Below are 17,297 nucleotides of genomic sequence, written 5' to 3'. Positions count from 1 at the left end.
CCTGGAGGTCCATCCACTTTCCTACAAATGGTCATATTTCATTCTTTCTCATTGCCATGTAATACTCCATTGTGTATATATATATACACCACATTTTCTTGATCCATTCATCAGGTGATGGACATTTAGGCTCTTTCCATGATTTGGCTATTGTTCACAGTGCTGCTATAAACATTGGGGTACATGTGCTCCTATGTGTCAGCACTTCTGTATCCCTTGGAATAATCCCTAGCAGTGCTATTGCTGGGTCATATTGGGACTTCATCAAGATAAAAACTGCACTGTAAAGGAAACAATCAAGAAAACTAATAGGCAACCGATGGAATGGGGAAAGATAGTTGCAAATGACATATCAGATAAAGGGCTAGTATCCAAAATCTACAAGGAACTCACCAAACTCCACAGATTTTCTATCTCCTCTCGTTTGAATTTTGGTAGTTGTGTTTAGGAATTTGTCCATTTTTCTAGACTGTCCAGTTTGTTGGCATATAATTTTTCATAGTAATCTCTGATGGTTGTTTGTATTTCTAAGGGATTAATTGTAATAGATCCGTTTTTATTCAGAATTTTGTCTATTTGGGTGTTCACTCTTTTCTTTCTGAGGAGCCTGGCTAGAAGTTTATCAATTGTGTTTAGTTTTTCAAAAACCAACCTTTGGTTTCATTGTTATGTTCAACTGTGGGTTTTGGGGGGATTCTACACTGTTTATTTCTGCCCTGATCTTTTTTATTTCTCTTCTTCTGCTGGGTTTGGTGTGCTCTTGCTGTTCCTCTTCTAGTTCTTTTAGGTGCTCTGTTAGATTTTGAACTTATGCTTTTTCTAGTCCTGGATTGCAACATACTTTCCTCTTAGGACTGCCTTTGCTGCATCCAAGAGAGTTTGGATTGTTGTATTTTAATTTTTTTTGTTTTCACATATTTTTAAATTTCTTCTCTAATTGCCTAATAGGGTCAATCATTGTTTAGTAGGATGGTTTTTAACCTCCATGTTTTTGGAGGTTTCCCAGACTTTTTCCTGTGACTCTTTTCAAGTTTCATAGCATTGTGATCTGAAAGTGTGCATGGTATGATCTCAATTAGTTTATATTTACAGATGGCTGTTTAATGCCCCAGTATGTGATCTATCTTGTAGAATGTGCTATGAGCACTCAAGAAGAAGGTGAATTCCCTAGCTTCAGGATGCAGAGTTCTAAATATATCTATCAAATCCATCTGTTCCAATATGTATTTCAGGTCCATTGTTTCTTTAGTGATTTTCTGTCTGGTTGATCTATCCATTGCTATAATTGGAGTATTAAAATTCTCTGCAATTGGCACATTCTTATCAATAAGATTGTTTCTGTTTATGATGAATTGTTTTATGTATTTGGTTGCTCCCGAATTTGGAGCATAGATGTTTATAATTGTTAGCTCTTCCTGATGGAGAGAACCTGTAATTATTATATAATGTCCTTCTCCACCTTTTGTTACTGCCTTTACTTTAAATCCAGTTTTTCTGATATAAGTATGGCTACTCCAGCCTTCTTTTGACTTCCAGTAGTAGGGTTGATATTTCTCCATCCCCTTACTTTTAATCTTAAGGTCTAAAATGAGTCTCTTGTAGACAGCAAATAGATAGATTTTGGTGGGGTTTTTTTAATCCATTATGATACCCTATGTCTTTTGATTGGAGCATTTAGTCCATTACATTCATTAATATTATTGAAAAACATGGGCTTAGATTTATTGTGTTCTCTGTAGGATTCATGCTTGTAGCATGTTTCTGGTACCTTCTGATCCTTGCAACATTTCCCTCATAGAGTCCCCTTTAGGATTTAAGGGCTGGTTTAGTGGTGATGAATTCTTTCCATTTTTTTTATTTGGGAAAATCTTTATCTCTCCTTCTATTCTGAATGAGAGGCTTGCTGGATAGAGAATTCTTGGATGCCTGTTTTTTCTGTTCATCACATTGAAGATTTCCTTTCTGGCCTACGAAGTTTCAGTAGATAGGTCTGCAACTACTCTGATAGGTCTCTCTTTGTTTGTCAGGGCCCTCTTTTCCTTAGCTTTTTTCAGAATTCTCTCTTTATCTTTATATTTTGCCAGTTTCACTATGATATGTCATCCCCAAGGTCATTTCAAGATACATCTGAGGGGAGTTGTCTGCTCCTCTTGGAATTCAATCTATTTCCTTCCTTAAATTGGGGAATTCTTGGCTAAAATTTGATCAAGCACCCCTTCAGGTCCTTCTTCTCTTTCATCTTCTTCAGGAATTCTTATGATATTGATATTGTTCCATTTGAGTGTATCACTCAGGTCTCAAATTCTCCTTTCATGCTCTTGTATCAATTTCTCTCTCTTTTTTCTGCTTCTTCTTTTGATATATCTGTGTCTTCTAATTCACCTATTCTCTCTGTCTTTTCAATCTGTGCAGTGGCTGCCTCCATTTTATTATGCACGTCACTTATAGCCTTTTTTTTTAACTTGTCACAGCTATTTTGAAGGTCCCCTAATGTTTGTATCAATAGCTTCTCTGATGCTTTTTTCAAACCCAGTGATTAATTTTATGAGAATTGTTCTAAACTATTGTTCAGTTATGCTGTTTATATCTGTTTTAAGCAATTCAGTAACTGTGACTTCTTCCTTGAATTTCTTTAGAGGACAGTGCTTTCGTTTTGTCATTTTGGCCAGCTTTCTGTTTCTTGTCAGTTTTAAAAGCTTGTTATGCACTGTGCACCTGTTAGTATTTCTCTATTAGAGGAGGCTCATTGAGTGTCTAGGGCCTGTCGTTTCAGGAAGTGTTCTTTTAATGGTGTCTCTTGGTTTCTCTTGTTGTGCCTTTGGTTATTTTATTTCCCTACTCAGTGATATTTGGGACTCTCCACCATGTGTACTTTGGCTTGTTTCTTGAGATAGCCTTGAAAAGGAAAACAGACAGACAAACACAGGGAACCAAAGTATGCAAACACACAGACAAATCAAAGAGAGGTGGTGGTGATGGTGGAGGACACTTGAGGGGAAGAGCACTGGGTGTTGTATGGAAAACAATTTGACAATAAAATATTAAAAAAAAAAAAAAAGAAACAAGCAAACCAAAAGGGAAAAAAAAAGGAAAAAGAAAAAAAAAAAAGAAAAGAAAAGGGGAAGGAGGACAGAAACAATGAAAGATATTGGGCAGCCTAAAAGCGTATAGTCAGCTGAGAGGAGAGATAAGAATGAGATAAGGGAAAATATATCTGGATGGCAAGGGGGAAAAAAGGCAACTCTCCCACGTGGATGGGTGTGATTTGGTGTAAGTAGGTCTTGGGGGCTGCTCTCCGAGGCCCTGTCTGGTGGTTATGGGGAGAAGAATGGCAGCGCTCCAAGCCCTTCTTGGACCAAGCATTGTAAGCCACTCTTTTTGAGTCCTATCTCCCTGTTCCGGGGCGAGCCAAGTTGTATTTCCAAGCCCAGCCTCGTTTCCAAATCCTAATCCATGAACTTTAATGCTACTGCCCAGAGGAGATGTACTCCCGCAGGTGGCCAGCTTCCTAGCTGGGATCGAGTAGGAAGAGTCAGGGAGCTGTTTCTCCTGGCGCCACCTGAAATCTGCGCCAGTGCGCTGAGCCCAAGGGTGAATGCGCCAGCTAAATGGGATGGATTTCTCTCCCCCCATCCAGCGGTTATATATGAGATGATAATATCTCTCTCCATCCCTGGCTGAGTTTTTTTTTCTCTTCTCTAGAGACAGTTCTATGATCGTTTTCAGTCTTTCTTTCTCCTCCCCTTGTCTCTCGAAGCTCCATACACTCTCCTCTACTCTTCTAGGCTCTGCATTGGGCTGGGGCTCCTTCCCCTCTGCACCTCCGGGCTCAGATCATTTTCATTTCCCATTTTTACTCATGCACCTTTGAGTTTGTCTTCTTTCTGGACTCTGTGTGTTTTCCTCCCACTCTTGCAGATCAGAGCGTTGTGGCTTTAGTTCTTCTCAGTTCGATAGATGCAGGTGGGTGAAAATTATAGAGCTCCCTCCTTCTCCACCATCTTGCCCCTCAATTTTTATTTATATTTGAGAGAGAGAGAGAGAGAGAGAGAGAGAGCAGGGGAGGAGCAGAGAGAAAAGGAGGCACAGAATCCAAAGCAGGCTCCAGTCTCTGCACTATTATAACAAAGCCTGGTGCAGGGCTCAAACTCAGGAGCTGTGAGATCATGACCTGAGCTGAAGTCGGATACTTAACCAACCAAGAAATTTTAAAACATAGCAAAATAATTCATGGGTTAAATAAAAAAATAATAATATGAATACTTAAAACTGAATGATGATAGAAAATACTCCTAAAACCTGTGAGATATTTTTAAATAATAAATTATAATAATAAAATCTATAGATAATAAAAATAAAATTTAAATTTACATAGACAGAGTTATCATCTTACACATACATTTTAAAAAGAACTAAAAATAAACAAGGTGAGCATATCATATAAACATGTTTCTTAAATTTTTGTTAGAATAACCTTTCCCAAAAAAAAGAAAAAGGAAAGAATAAAGAGAAGAGAAAATAAGGCAAGAAAAATGATTTTTAACATTATTATAATATTAACTATATTCCCTATGTTGTATTTTCATCTCCATGACTTATTTATTATTCCTTAAGTGGAAGGTTTTACCTCTTAATCCCCTTCATCAAAGTTGTTTTGTGAAAAGACAAGTATATTGGTCAAATGTGGCAAGCAATCTAAAATATTTGGGAAGACATAAACAATATAGGAAATGAAAAATGGATAGTGTGACTTTGCAGAAATGAAAAGGATATACCTGGGAAGGGATATTTGGATACTTTTAAAGTTACTGGTACTTTCTTTCTCAAAGTTGGTGAGTACAGGAGCTATACATTTTTTATAAATTGTGCATATGTTATATGTATATATGAGCATAACTTTTGTGTGTGGATATAAAATGTTATTACCTTATATTCACACCTTATACATGTGAAGAGTGTGAATTAAGTATCCATATAGAGATAGGCATTTACAATGAGAGAGACCTGGAAAAGGTGTGAAGAGAAAGAAAAGGAGGGGAGGAGAAATGATGTGACAGTTAAAGAGAAAGAGGAAATGAGATAAAGAGAAGGCAATACAAAAGGAAAGGAAGAGAGAGACAGAAAGATAGAGGCAACCAAGGACCTAAAGTAAGAGAACTGGTGAGGGTGACCAAGAAGGAGGACTTTGTCTTTGTTTCTGTTTGTGAGGATGGCATGGCACAAAGAGATGGCTGTAACTGGGCTTCTAGACCAGGGTTCCTTATGTCCTTCCTCTCCCATCTCAGAAGAAAATCTGTATTTATTCTTTATTTTTTCAAAGTATGCTATGGAGACCCCTGAGAATATCTAAGAACTTTTCAGGAAATCTGCAAAATATTTTTTTAAAAATAATATCAAGATGTTATTTGCCTTGTTGTATTTACTTTTATTCTCTCAAAAATAGACATTGAAGTTTTTCAGAAGCCACATGATATGTGGTATCATTTTTCCTTTGAGTAATGGAACATGTGCTTGTTAATTCCAAAACTTTGCATTTTTCTGTTTTATGTTCTAATATGTAAATATAAATAGATATGATTTGTGTAAACACAAGCTCAGTTAACTCACCTGACCAGAAGCATTCCCTGTTCTCTATGGGTAGCACTCATGTATTCTCTTTGTTCTTAATTACTTGTCTCATTCCCACACCAGCATACAAGTGCCCAAAGATGTTTTGTGAGTCCTTAGACTCATCCCCATTCCATCCTCTCCCACACTCACACTTACACGACCACACAAAATACCAAGATCCTGCTCCACACACCGTTGGAGTCTACTAAATGTCATTGACTTGACAAATTCACATTCCATTAACAGGTAAGATGAACTGAGTGAAGATAGTGATTGAACCCAGATCCCTGAACTTGAGCTTTCTTCCAACTTGATCACTGTGAATGTCTTAAACATGATGTAATAAAACCATTTTGTCATTCCTCAGTTTTCTCACTCCCAAATATCATCCACTATTTACCTGAGTTCAGGTGTCTCTGCTAGAGGGTTGCCTCTCCTGCAAGCACAGACCCATCCAAATCACCACCTCATGTTTGGTCCCCATCCTTGCCATCTTTGCCAGTCAGACTGGCAGCCACAGTGTTTTCCACTTGCTCTCCCTTGTCATTTGCCAAGTCACTCACTTTCTAATTTACCAACTCCTAAAACTCCACATTTATGCAGGAAGCCTAACTGATTAGATTAGAAAACCACCGTTTTCCTGATAACCCTGTCAATTTGCTGACCTGAACTACCCTTTCCTTGCTCCTTGTCATTTCTGCCAGACATTCCAAATAAAAATAGCAAAGAAGGAGAGAGAAGGAGAGAAAGAGGGAGAGAAAAAGAGAGAGGGAAGAAGGAGAAAAGAAGAGGAGAAAAGAGAGGAGGGAAGAAGTGAAGAGGGTAGAGGAGAAAAGAGGAAAGATAAAGAGAGGAGAAAGTGGGGAGAGAAAAGGAGAGAAAGGTCCATAAAAAGTGACTTGTGTGATAACTCTATGAGAGAAATCTATATGCATGTCCACATATAGATGTCCACCCTGAAGCATCTTGAGTAGACTTTCTCACAGTTTACAACTAATCAATGAACAGGAGTTATCAATCAGTGTGTCCTGCCATCTTATTTGTATTTATACACTCTATTCTCCACCTACAACTTTGTTACTTAATTCTCCTCATTAGGAATTACTAGCAAATCAATAAAGACAGTTTTACAAAGGAGCAATTAGGCTAGTAACAAGTGTAAACATCAGCACAACTGGTGAGTCCCTCATAAAGATAGAGAACTTCATTAAGCCAACCACTCTGCAGGAAGTAGAAGGATCAGGGGAGAAGTAATCACCTTAGAAAGTACACACCACTCTTCCCTTTGTCTGTTACTTGTTTTGGGCCCCTGAGTTAAGTGGTTTGTTTACTTGGGTGTAACTATGTTAGATGGAGTTTGGGTTTCCTAACTTTCTGAAAAAGGAGGTATAGTAGTGACCTATAGTGAATAGAGTTTGGATTAAAATTCTAAGGAAAACCATGGCCACCAAATACAGAATATGCTACTTTTAAATTGCCATTATATCTAAACAACTGCATATATCATGGAAAGATCCAGTGGAACTGCCAATAAATGTAATACTTGAGTTTACCTTTTACATATATTAATTATTTGCTTGACAAATTGTCCCAATTGATGATTTAGATCAGTTCTTAAGTGATACAGGCAAACTAACCATAAAAATCATCTGCATTAGATCCTTTATCCTGTGAATTCTTTTCTCCTCATATGAAGGTACCATCTACCAAGTCAAGGAGGCTCCAGCAATAGGACCCCCACAAAGAAGGGGAAATAGGCTTTTGTATAAAATATTTAATATGTGTTTATCAAAGGCCCCACCCTGTGCTATTCTATGTCTTACAGGAATATAAATGAAGCATAGGCCATACCCCCTACTATCAGAAAGTGTTCACACACATTGTTACAAAACAATGAAATAATATACAAATTAACTCTACATGTTCAGTCAAGACAACTACTATCATTGGAAAGGGAATATCTGTTGGCTAGAGTTAAATGGAGAGATGATTTCAGTACCTAATGCTTGATTAGAATCCAAACATGTAAGAACAGGAGTGGTGGGCCCCAGAGACCAGAAAGCCCCCAGTGATAGAATTTTTGCAGAACATTTACTGGCTGCCATCCAAGTTAATGGTGGACAGGGGGATGAGAGGTCAGGGAAGGCATCACAAACAAGATTGTTACTTGCATCTTGAGAAAAGTACAGGAGGTATAACAGAACATGATGTGCTCAAGAAATGACAAGCAGTTCAGTAAAACTGAACTTCATGGCTTAGAAAGAAAACATTACAGTGGTGGGAGATGAGGCTGGGAAAGTAGACCCAAAGCATCAAATTATGAATGTCCTTCAGTACCATGCTCAGACATCCAATTATACCCAAGCTTTGCAAAGATGTAGTTTGATTCAGGGAAATCTGACAGAAGGCAACAGAAGAAGAAAGTCAGTTAAGACCTTACCTCTTCTGCAAAGTATCCTCCTGCTTTGAGCTCCCATTACATCTCTATTCCCCCATAAGTATCAATAAAGTAAAAAAAATATATGGTACCCAGGATTTCAGTGACACACACAGTCTTTAGACTTGGTGGGTGGGAAGTCAGCTACAGTCAAGGAGGGACTAGGATGCACAAACATAACGTATGTCACCCTCAAAAGGCTGGGAAATACAAGGCAGAACCAATCCCTGAGGAAATAAAGGGAGTGAGCACAGATTAAGGGGAAAAACATAGGGGCCTGGTTTCTGCACTGGGTTAGAATGGGGTTTACAGGGCAAAAGCCCAATTCTTAAATAAGAACAAGGGCTAGAGTATAGTACCCAACTGGTGCAGCAGCCAATATGAGCTCTGTTAAATTAGTTGGTGAATAAATGACCAAGAGGTGGCCTCAAGAGTCTGTGGTGAGGCTGAATCTACAGCATCTGCTGTGGATATGAGAGGGCTTCTGTGACCTGGCATGACCTCATGTGTGCTGTTTGGGGAACCAATGGAAGATAGGCTGGGGGTCTGGGAAGTAAAAAGGGAGCATGCTGCAGGGAGCAGCACTACCATAAAATGTAAGGTAAAAAAAAAAAGACAGACTTATTTTTTAAAATCTATAACATTACCTTTATGGGTATATAAATTTATTTTTTTTTCTTTTCAGAGCCTGAGTCCTGCTGTGGAATGTACATGTTGTGAAATTCCAGCACATTATGAGAACACAAACTTTTTCTCTTACCAGTGGGATTTATCAGCACAGAATCTTTTACTTGAAGCCAGCAAAATTTTCAGCGTAGGCAGGAGCAGTGTAATGAGCCTCTGTTCATGAATAAAGGAGTTTTTCACCTGCTGAGACCATTAGTCATTATCCAGGGTCTCACTGTGACATGCATGGTAGAGAAACCAGCCCACTGAAAATAAGATAAATTGATAATTCCAAGTTTGCAGGATGAGTGAGCCTCCCATCAAGTCTCTCCCTTTTCACATTTTTAGGTTAAATGAACAGGTGTTATCATTACCGTCTATATATTTACATGTACACCTTTAGAAATTCTAGTTACTCTTCCAGGAAACAAGCCAGCACGCATATGAAAGAATTAGCATTCCTTGAGCACTTTGTTGGCTGTCTGGTGTTTACAGTGCCACTCAGGTCTCTTGCCTGGTGGAAGTCTATATGGGGGAGCACAGAGATCAACAAAAATAAATCCCAGTCATTATCAGTTTACAAGAATCCACAATTCCAATGGCAGGAACCTGGTAAACCTGGATTGGAAAGCACGGCTTAGGCCAGGTAATTTCTTGAATCTTTATTTTAGAATCAGTCTACTTGGTCAGGTCTGTAGAGACAGGAAAAGGACCTATCAGACGCCAAGAAATCTGACTTAGCAGAATGGTGTGGAACCTAGGCCTGTCTCACTTGCCCAGGTGTCATGGGGATCAAGAGAAAGAGAGGCCAACTACTCCCAAGGAAATGTAAGTGGGAAAGAAGGCAAGAAAGCCTGCTCTCACCTTCAACACAAGTGCTGAGCCCATCAGGGAATAAATGTCAAGTGCTGACTAGGTAGATGACCAATGAATTAAGAGGAATAAGTACAGAGGTTGAGAGAAAACAATCATTTCCAGTGTCCCCTCTTACATCTTTGGGGTGGATGAGGTAGGAATGTAAAGGGAGGAAAGTGAAATCTCCCAGAACATTTTCCATGTTACCTGATTGAATTCTCACACTTCCATTGTAGCATATATATGGTTATCTCTATTTACACAAAGCAATGGAAGTTCAAAGGGTAGGTTACTTGCACAAGGTGAAAAAGTAAATAAGAATGTATACATTTAAACCTAAATCTACTTCAGGATTCATTTCATATTCACTTCATTATACCTTGATGACTGGGGCTGCTGCAACAAATTGCCACAGATTTTTTTTCTTATAGTTCTTATTGTCTTTTCGTTCTAGAGGCCAGAAGTCCAAAACCAAGGTGTGTTGGCATGGTCATACTTCATTAAAAGGCTGTAGGGGAAGGGTGCCTGGGTGGCTCAGTCGGTTAAGCCTCTGACTTCGGCTCAGGTCAGATCTCACGTCTGTGAGTTCGAGCCCTGCATCAGGCTCTGTGCTGACAGCTAGCTCAGAGCCTGGAGCCTGCTTCTGGTTCTGTGTCTACTTCTCTCTCTGCCCCTCTCCCTCTCATGCTGTCTCTCTCTGTATCAAAAATAAATAAAACATTTTTAAAAATTTTTTTTAAAAAGGCTGTAGGGGAAGATCCTTCCTTGTCTCTTCCAGCTTCTGATGATGATTCATGGTGTTTCCTGACTTGTGGTGGCCTCACTTTGTCTCTGCTTCAGGCTGCATGTGACCTTCTTTTCTGAGTATCGGTGTGTGTCCTCTCCTCTTCTTACAAGGAAACCAATCATTTGCTAATTCAGGGTGACTTCATCTGGTATGGTTTGAAAGCGTTCTCTTAAAATTCATATGTGGAAATCTAAACTAACCAGAGATGATGGTGTTAGGAGGCAGGGATTAGAGTTCCCAAAGAGGCTCTCAGAGAGATCCCAAGCCCCTCCCACCAGCTATGAACCAGAAAGAGGGCCCTCATTCAATCATGCTGGCACCTTGATCTCAGAGTTATAGCCTTCAGAACTGTGAGAAATAAATTTCTGTTGTTTATAAGCTACACAGCCTGCAGTATTTTGTTACAGCAGCCCGAATAGTCTAATACATCACCTTAACTAATTACATCTATGAAGACAGTTTCCAAATAAGGTCACATTCTGAGGTTCCAGAGACAACCCACTACAATAACTTTTACAGGGTGACCTTCTCAGCTAACTAACTAGAGAGTGGGAAAGGGCACTACAGGGACATGAAGAATGGTCTCTGCTCTGCACTGGATTTGATGGGCAGTATATTTAAAGCATAATAAGGACTGAATCTACATGATAATAGAACATTAGCTGTGAGATAGATAGTCAAATCATCTTTGTGGAAGAGGGAAGGGGTCGTGGAGGAGGAGAAGAGAAAGAGGTGACAGTGGTCATACGCTTATGTTTGAATTGATTCCAAAGGTTATTGGAATGTGCTCCAGGATGTTTAAATTAGAGCCACACAATTAATACCAACAGGAAGGATATGATGCTTGCTTCTGCCTGCAAAATAAATTAGAAAGCAGAGAGCCGTTAGAGATAATAGTGGTATGTTCAGCTATGCTGGTCGTGGCTGAGGAAGAGGGACAAAATGAACTAGAAAATATCAGGAAATCTTGGGCAAAAGATTAACTGTGAAGGGCAGAACTAAGAGAGAGGCCAAAGATTAAGCCAAGTTTGAAAGACTGTAAAAAGCTACTGTCAGTCCCAGTAAGGGACAAGTGGGATTTCTAACAACCACCTAGCCCAACAAGAACCAAAATATAGTAAAGCAAATCATGCACTATGTGGAGAGAGCACAGACTACACCCACAGCCTAAAATGCCAATGTTCAGCTTCTCACATACAGAAAGTACAACAAATCTCCCTGTTCAATGGCGCTAATCTCAGCAGCCAGCTGGATGGTGCTCAAGCCTGATGAGGTCCTCATGCCTCCTATGAATGGAGGAACATCTTCAGCGATGATTCTGGTTAAGGCTGAATATTTCTGAATATCCCAAAATTGAACATTAATTGTTTTATTACTTTTTTCTTAGTTCTTTGGGCTCTTTGATTGAAAAGATCCCTCTCCCCCCATCAGTTTTGGTCTATCATAAACAAAGTGGCTATGTATATTTGCATACAACTCTGTGTGTTCATATGTTCTATTAGATTTCCAGTAGAGGAGTGACATCTAATTTACTTTTTCAAATAAGCTATATTTTAAAGCAGCTTTAGATTTACAGTAAAATTGAGCAGAAAGTACACAGAGTTTCTATATACTCTGTGCCTTCCCAGACACAGTGGCCTCTTTTGCTGAGTAACATGCATTAAATTTTCTCTATATTTTTTCATAACTAATTATTTTACTATTAAAAATATTCTATTGTCTAGACTTACCACAGTTCATGTCTTCATTCATCTACTCTTTGTTGCTTCTAAGTTTTAGCAACTATAAATAAAGCTGCTACAAACATCCACGTGCAGGTATTTTGTGGACATAGGTTTCGGTTCATTTTGGAAAATACCAGGGAGTGTAAGTGGTAGAACTATGGTAAGATTATGTTTAGGTTCATAAGAAACTACCAAACTCTTTCAAAGTGGCAGAACCATTTTGCATTCCCACTAGCAGTGAGTGATAGTTTGCTGCACATCCTCAACAGCATTTGGTGCTATCAGTTTTGGATTTGGGCCAAATAATAAGTGTGTAGTGATACCTGATAGTTTTAATTCACATTTTCCTAATGACATATAATGTGAAGCATCTTTTCATAGTATATTGCCATCTATGTTTTATCTGGTGAGGTGCCCTTTCAGGTCTTTTGCTGAATTTTTAAACTGAGATGTTCTTTTTACTATTGTGGAGTATTAATACTTTTTATATATTTTGGATAAGTCCTTTACCAGATTTGTCTTCAGCAAATATTTTCTCCCAATCTGTTTTCTCATTCTCTTGACAGTGTCTTACACAGATCAAAAATTTTTAAATAAAGTCTAGCTTGTCAATTATTTCTATCATGTATCCTGTCCCTGGTGCTGTGTTTTAAAAGTCATAGCCATACCCAACATCAGCTACATTTTTCCTATGTTTTCTTCTAGGAGTTTTATAGTTGTGGATCTATATGATCCATTTTGAATTAACCCTCCTAAAGGATATAGGGTCTGTATCTAGATTTTTTTTGCATGTGAACATCCAGTTTTTCCCACAGCATTTCTTGATAATAGTTTCTCATTGTATTTCTTTTACTTTCATCAAGGTAAGTTGACTATATTTATGTGGGTTTGTTTCTGTGATCTCTATTCTATTGTATTAATTTGTTTGTTTATTCTTGATAAACACAGAGTCTTGATTTACTATAATTTGACAGTAAGTCATAAAGTCAGGTAGTTCCAGTCTTCCAACTTTGATCTCTCAATATTGATTTGGCTATTCTGTTTTTTTTTTTTTGCCTTTCCATATAAACCTTAGAATTGCTTGGTTAATATCCATAAATAACTTGCTGAGATTTTGATTGGGGTTGTTGTGAATCTATAGATCAAGTTGGACAGAAATAATATCTTGACAAGATTCAGTCCTCCTAAACTTAAACATGAATTTATTTAGTTTTTATTTAGTTTTTATTATTTTATCCACTTATTTAGTTTTTATTATTTTATCCATCAGAATTTTATACTTTTATCCATACAGATCTTGTACATATTTTGTTAGATTTATACCTAAATATATTTTAGAAATGCTAATGTAAATGGTATTGTGTTTATAATTTCAAATTCTATTTGTTTATTGCTGTTATATAGGAAAGAGATTAACTTTTATACATTAAATTTGTGTCCTGCAAACTTGCTATAATTTTTAATTAATTTTAGCAGGTTTTTTGTCAATTCTTTCGGATATTCTACATAAATGATCATGTCATCTGCAAACAATGACAGTTTTATGTCTTCTTTTCCAGTCAGTACACCTTTTATTTCTTTTTCTTGTCTTATAGCATTAGATAAAAATCCAGGATGATGTTGAAAAGAAATGGTAAGAGGACACATCTTCGCCTTGTATCTGATCAAGTTTCTTATCATTTAGTATGATGTTAGCTATAGAGTTTTTGTTTGCTTGTTTGTTTGTTTTTTGTAGATCGTCTCTATCAAGTTGAAAAACTCACCCTGCATTCCCATATTACTGGTTTTTTTTCATAAATGTATGTTGTATTTTGTCAAATACATTTTTCTTTCTTGATAGGATCATGTGATTTTTCTTCTTAACCTGTCTATGTAATGAAAAACATTAATAGATTTTAGAGTGTTAGACCAGCCTTTGCATACCTGGAATAAGCCCTTTTTTTGGGTTGTGGCATATAATTCTTTTCATAGATTGTTGAATTTTATTTTCTAATATTTTGCTGAGAATTTTTCATCTATGTTCAGGAGAAATATTTGTAGTTTTCTTTTCTTGTAATTCATTTGGCTGGGTTTTGGTATTAGGATAATGCTGACCTTGTAGAATGGGTTAGTGAGTATTCCTTCTCCTTCTATCTTCTGGAGGAGATGGTTAAGAATTGGTATCATTTCTTCTCTAGACGTTTAGTAGAATTCACAAGTGAGACTATTGATGCCTGGTAATTTCTGTTTGGGAAGGTTATGCATTATTGATTCATTTTCAAAAATAAATATAGGTCTATTCAGATTCTCTATTTCCTCATGTGTGAATTTGGCAGATTCTGTCTTTCAAGGAATTGGTCCATTTCATCTTGGTTATGAAATATATGGGCACAGAGTTGTTTATAGTATTTCTTTATTATCTTCTTGATGCCTAGGCGATCTGTGTTGATATCTCCTCTTTCATTTTGATACTAATAATTTGTGTCTTCTCTTTTTTTCTTAAAGAAAAGAGAAAGCCTAGAAGCCTTTTTATTTTATTAATCTTTTAAAAATTCAAACACTTCTGTTGATTTTCTCTATTGACTTTTTGTTTTCAATCTCAATGACTTCTGCTATTATTATTTCTTTTTTTTTCCTGCTTATTTTGGATTTAATTTTCTCTCATTTTTCTAGTTTCCTAAGGTGGAAGCTTACATTATTGATTTTAGATCTTTCTTTTTTTCTAATATATGTATTCAATGCAATGAATTTCCCTCTAGCCACTGCTTTTGCTGTATACCACAAATTTTACTCTTGTACTTTCATTTTCATTCAGTTCAAAATATTTTGTAATGTTTTTTGATATTTATTTCTTGGTCTTTGGCTATTAAAAAATGTGCTGCTAATCTCCACACACTTTCGAATCTTCCACCTATTTTTTAGTTATTGACTTCTAGTTTAATTCCATTATAGTCTGACAGCAGACACTGTATGATTTCTATGCTTTTTTTAATGTTTATTTATTTTTGAGAGACAGAGCATGAGCAGGGAAAGAACAAAGAGAGAAGAAGACACAGAATCTGAAGTAGGCTCCAGGCTCTGAGCTGTCAGCACAGAGCCTGATGCACAGCTCGAACTCAGGAACTGTGAGATGATGACCTGAGCCAAAGTCAGCCCACTTAACCAACTGAGCCACCCAGGCACCCCTGATTTCTACTCTTTTAAATATGCTAAGGTATGTTTTATAGTCCAGAATGTACCCTGTCTTAGTGAACGTTGCATGTGGACTTGAGAAGAATGTGTATTATTCTGTTATCACTGGCTGATGCAGTCTATAAATGTCAATTATGCCCAGCTTACTGATGGTATTTTTGAGGTCAACTATGTCCTTATCAATTTTCTGTCCACTAACCATTCCATTTCTAATAAAGGGATGTTGATGTCTCCAACTCTAATAGTGGATTTATCTATTTCTGTTTACAACTTTTTACCTCCCATAGCTTGATGTTCTACCATTAGTTCCATACATATTAAGGATTGTTATGTCTTCTTAGAGAATTGATCACTGTATCATTATGTATGCACTTCTTTATCCCTGATAATTTTTCTTGCTCTGAAGTCTGAAATTAATATAGTTACTCCAATTTCTTTTGGTTAGTGTTAGCATGGCATATCTTTCTTTATCCCTTAACTTGTAGTCTACATACATATGTGTCTTTATATCTAAAAGTTCACTTCTTATAGAAACATATAATCTGCCTCTTGTTTTTGGATCCATTCTAACAATCTCTGAATTTTGATTGGTATATATAGATGATTGACATTTAAAGTGATTATTGATACAGCTTAACTATGACATTTGTTACTGTTTTTATACTCCTTGACCTTGTTCTTTGTTTCCATCTTTATCTTCCACATTTTCTCCCCTTTCTGATTTTAAATGATCACTTTCTTTAATTCTATTTTCTCTCCTTTCTTAACATATCATTACATATTATATTTATTTTATTTTTCTCTTTTTTAAAATATTTTATTCTGGTTTATCTATAGTTTGCAGTATATGGTTACAACTAATCCAAGAAAACTTTCAAAGAACAGTACACCACTGCATGGGTATTATTATTATCTCCCTCCTGTACTTCATATTATTGCTGTCATTTATTTCACTTATATACATAAGCTGCAGTTATAAATAAATTGTAACTATTATTATCTTGAACAAATTGCAATCTACTAGAACAATTGAATGTAAGAAAAATAATAAAAGTTTTTATTTTACCTTCACTTATTCCTTCTTTAAATGATCTTTTCTTTCTGTGGATCCAAATAGAAATTGGACTGACCAATAGCATTCTTCTCTAACAAGAACTTCTTTTAACATTTCTTGTTAGTTAGGCCTACTGACAAAAATTCCTTCAATTTTTCTTTGATAAAGTCTTTATTTCTACTTCACTTTTGAAGGATAATTACACAGGGCACAGAATTACAGGTTGGTGGGTTTTTGTTTTTTCTCAACACTAAGTATTTTACTTCCATTTTTTCTTGCTAACATGGTTTCTGGGAAGTCAGATGCGTTTCTTATCTTTGCTTCTATATGTCTAAGGTGTCTTCTGCCTTTGAATCATAAGCTTTCAGATTTTTAAAAATCTTTTCTTTTCTGCAGTTTGGATATGATATGCCTACATATAGTTTGGATGTGGGGAAGTGTTGTTTTTGGTTCTGTCTTGGCATTTAACCTAATTAACCTAAATTCCTAAATCTGTGTCTCACATTAACTTGAAGGAATTCTCAGTCGTTATTGCTTTAAATATTTCTTCTGCTCTTTTATCTTCTGATATCCCTGTTATGTGTATGTTATACCTTTTGTAGTTGTCTCACAGTTCTTGGATGTTCTGTTGCCTTATTTCCCATCTTTATTTTCCTTGATGTTTAGTTTGGAAGCTTCTATTGACATATTCTCGAGATCAGAGATTTTTTTCCTCACCCATGTCCAGTTTGTTAATAAGTCCATCAAAGGCATTTTTCATTTCTGTTACAGTGTGTTTTATAGCTAGCATTTCTCTTTTATTGTTTCTTAGAATCTTCCTTCAGTTTGGTTAGACTCTAGCAAAATCCCGAAAGTTTAAGCTATGGTAAAATATTATCTCCTGAGGGCAGGCCTTGTTAAGAATGGAATGATATGGTGTATTTCAAAATGGTTTCTTTTCTCCCTGCTAGAAGCATGAAGAGATTTGTCTCAGACATTCATTGAAAGAACCTG

At 36.7% G+C, this 17,297-nt stretch overlaps 1 long non-coding RNA gene across 1 annotated transcript in view; it reads left to right on the top strand.

Annotated features, from left to right (window-relative positions):
* The window catches only part of LOC115305025, a 43,303-nt gene extending 34,382 nt beyond the window's left edge, over positions 1-8,921 (top strand). The window contains exon 3 of the long non-coding RNA XR_003914728.1: positions 8,733-8,921. This is a non-coding gene — a long non-coding RNA (uncharacterized LOC115305025). The remainder of the gene's footprint in view (positions 1-8,732) is intronic.
* The last annotated feature ends 8,376 nt before the right edge of the window (positions 8,922-17,297 follow it).

Source organism: Suricata suricatta, chromosome 10 (genome assembly GCF_006229205.1).
Source record: "Suricata suricatta isolate VVHF042 chromosome 10, meerkat_22Aug2017_6uvM2_HiC, whole genome shotgun sequence".
Taxonomy (NCBI): Eukaryota; Metazoa; Chordata; class Mammalia; order Carnivora; family Herpestidae; genus Suricata; species Suricata suricatta.
This window is presented reverse-complemented; position numbering and strand designations above follow the sequence as displayed.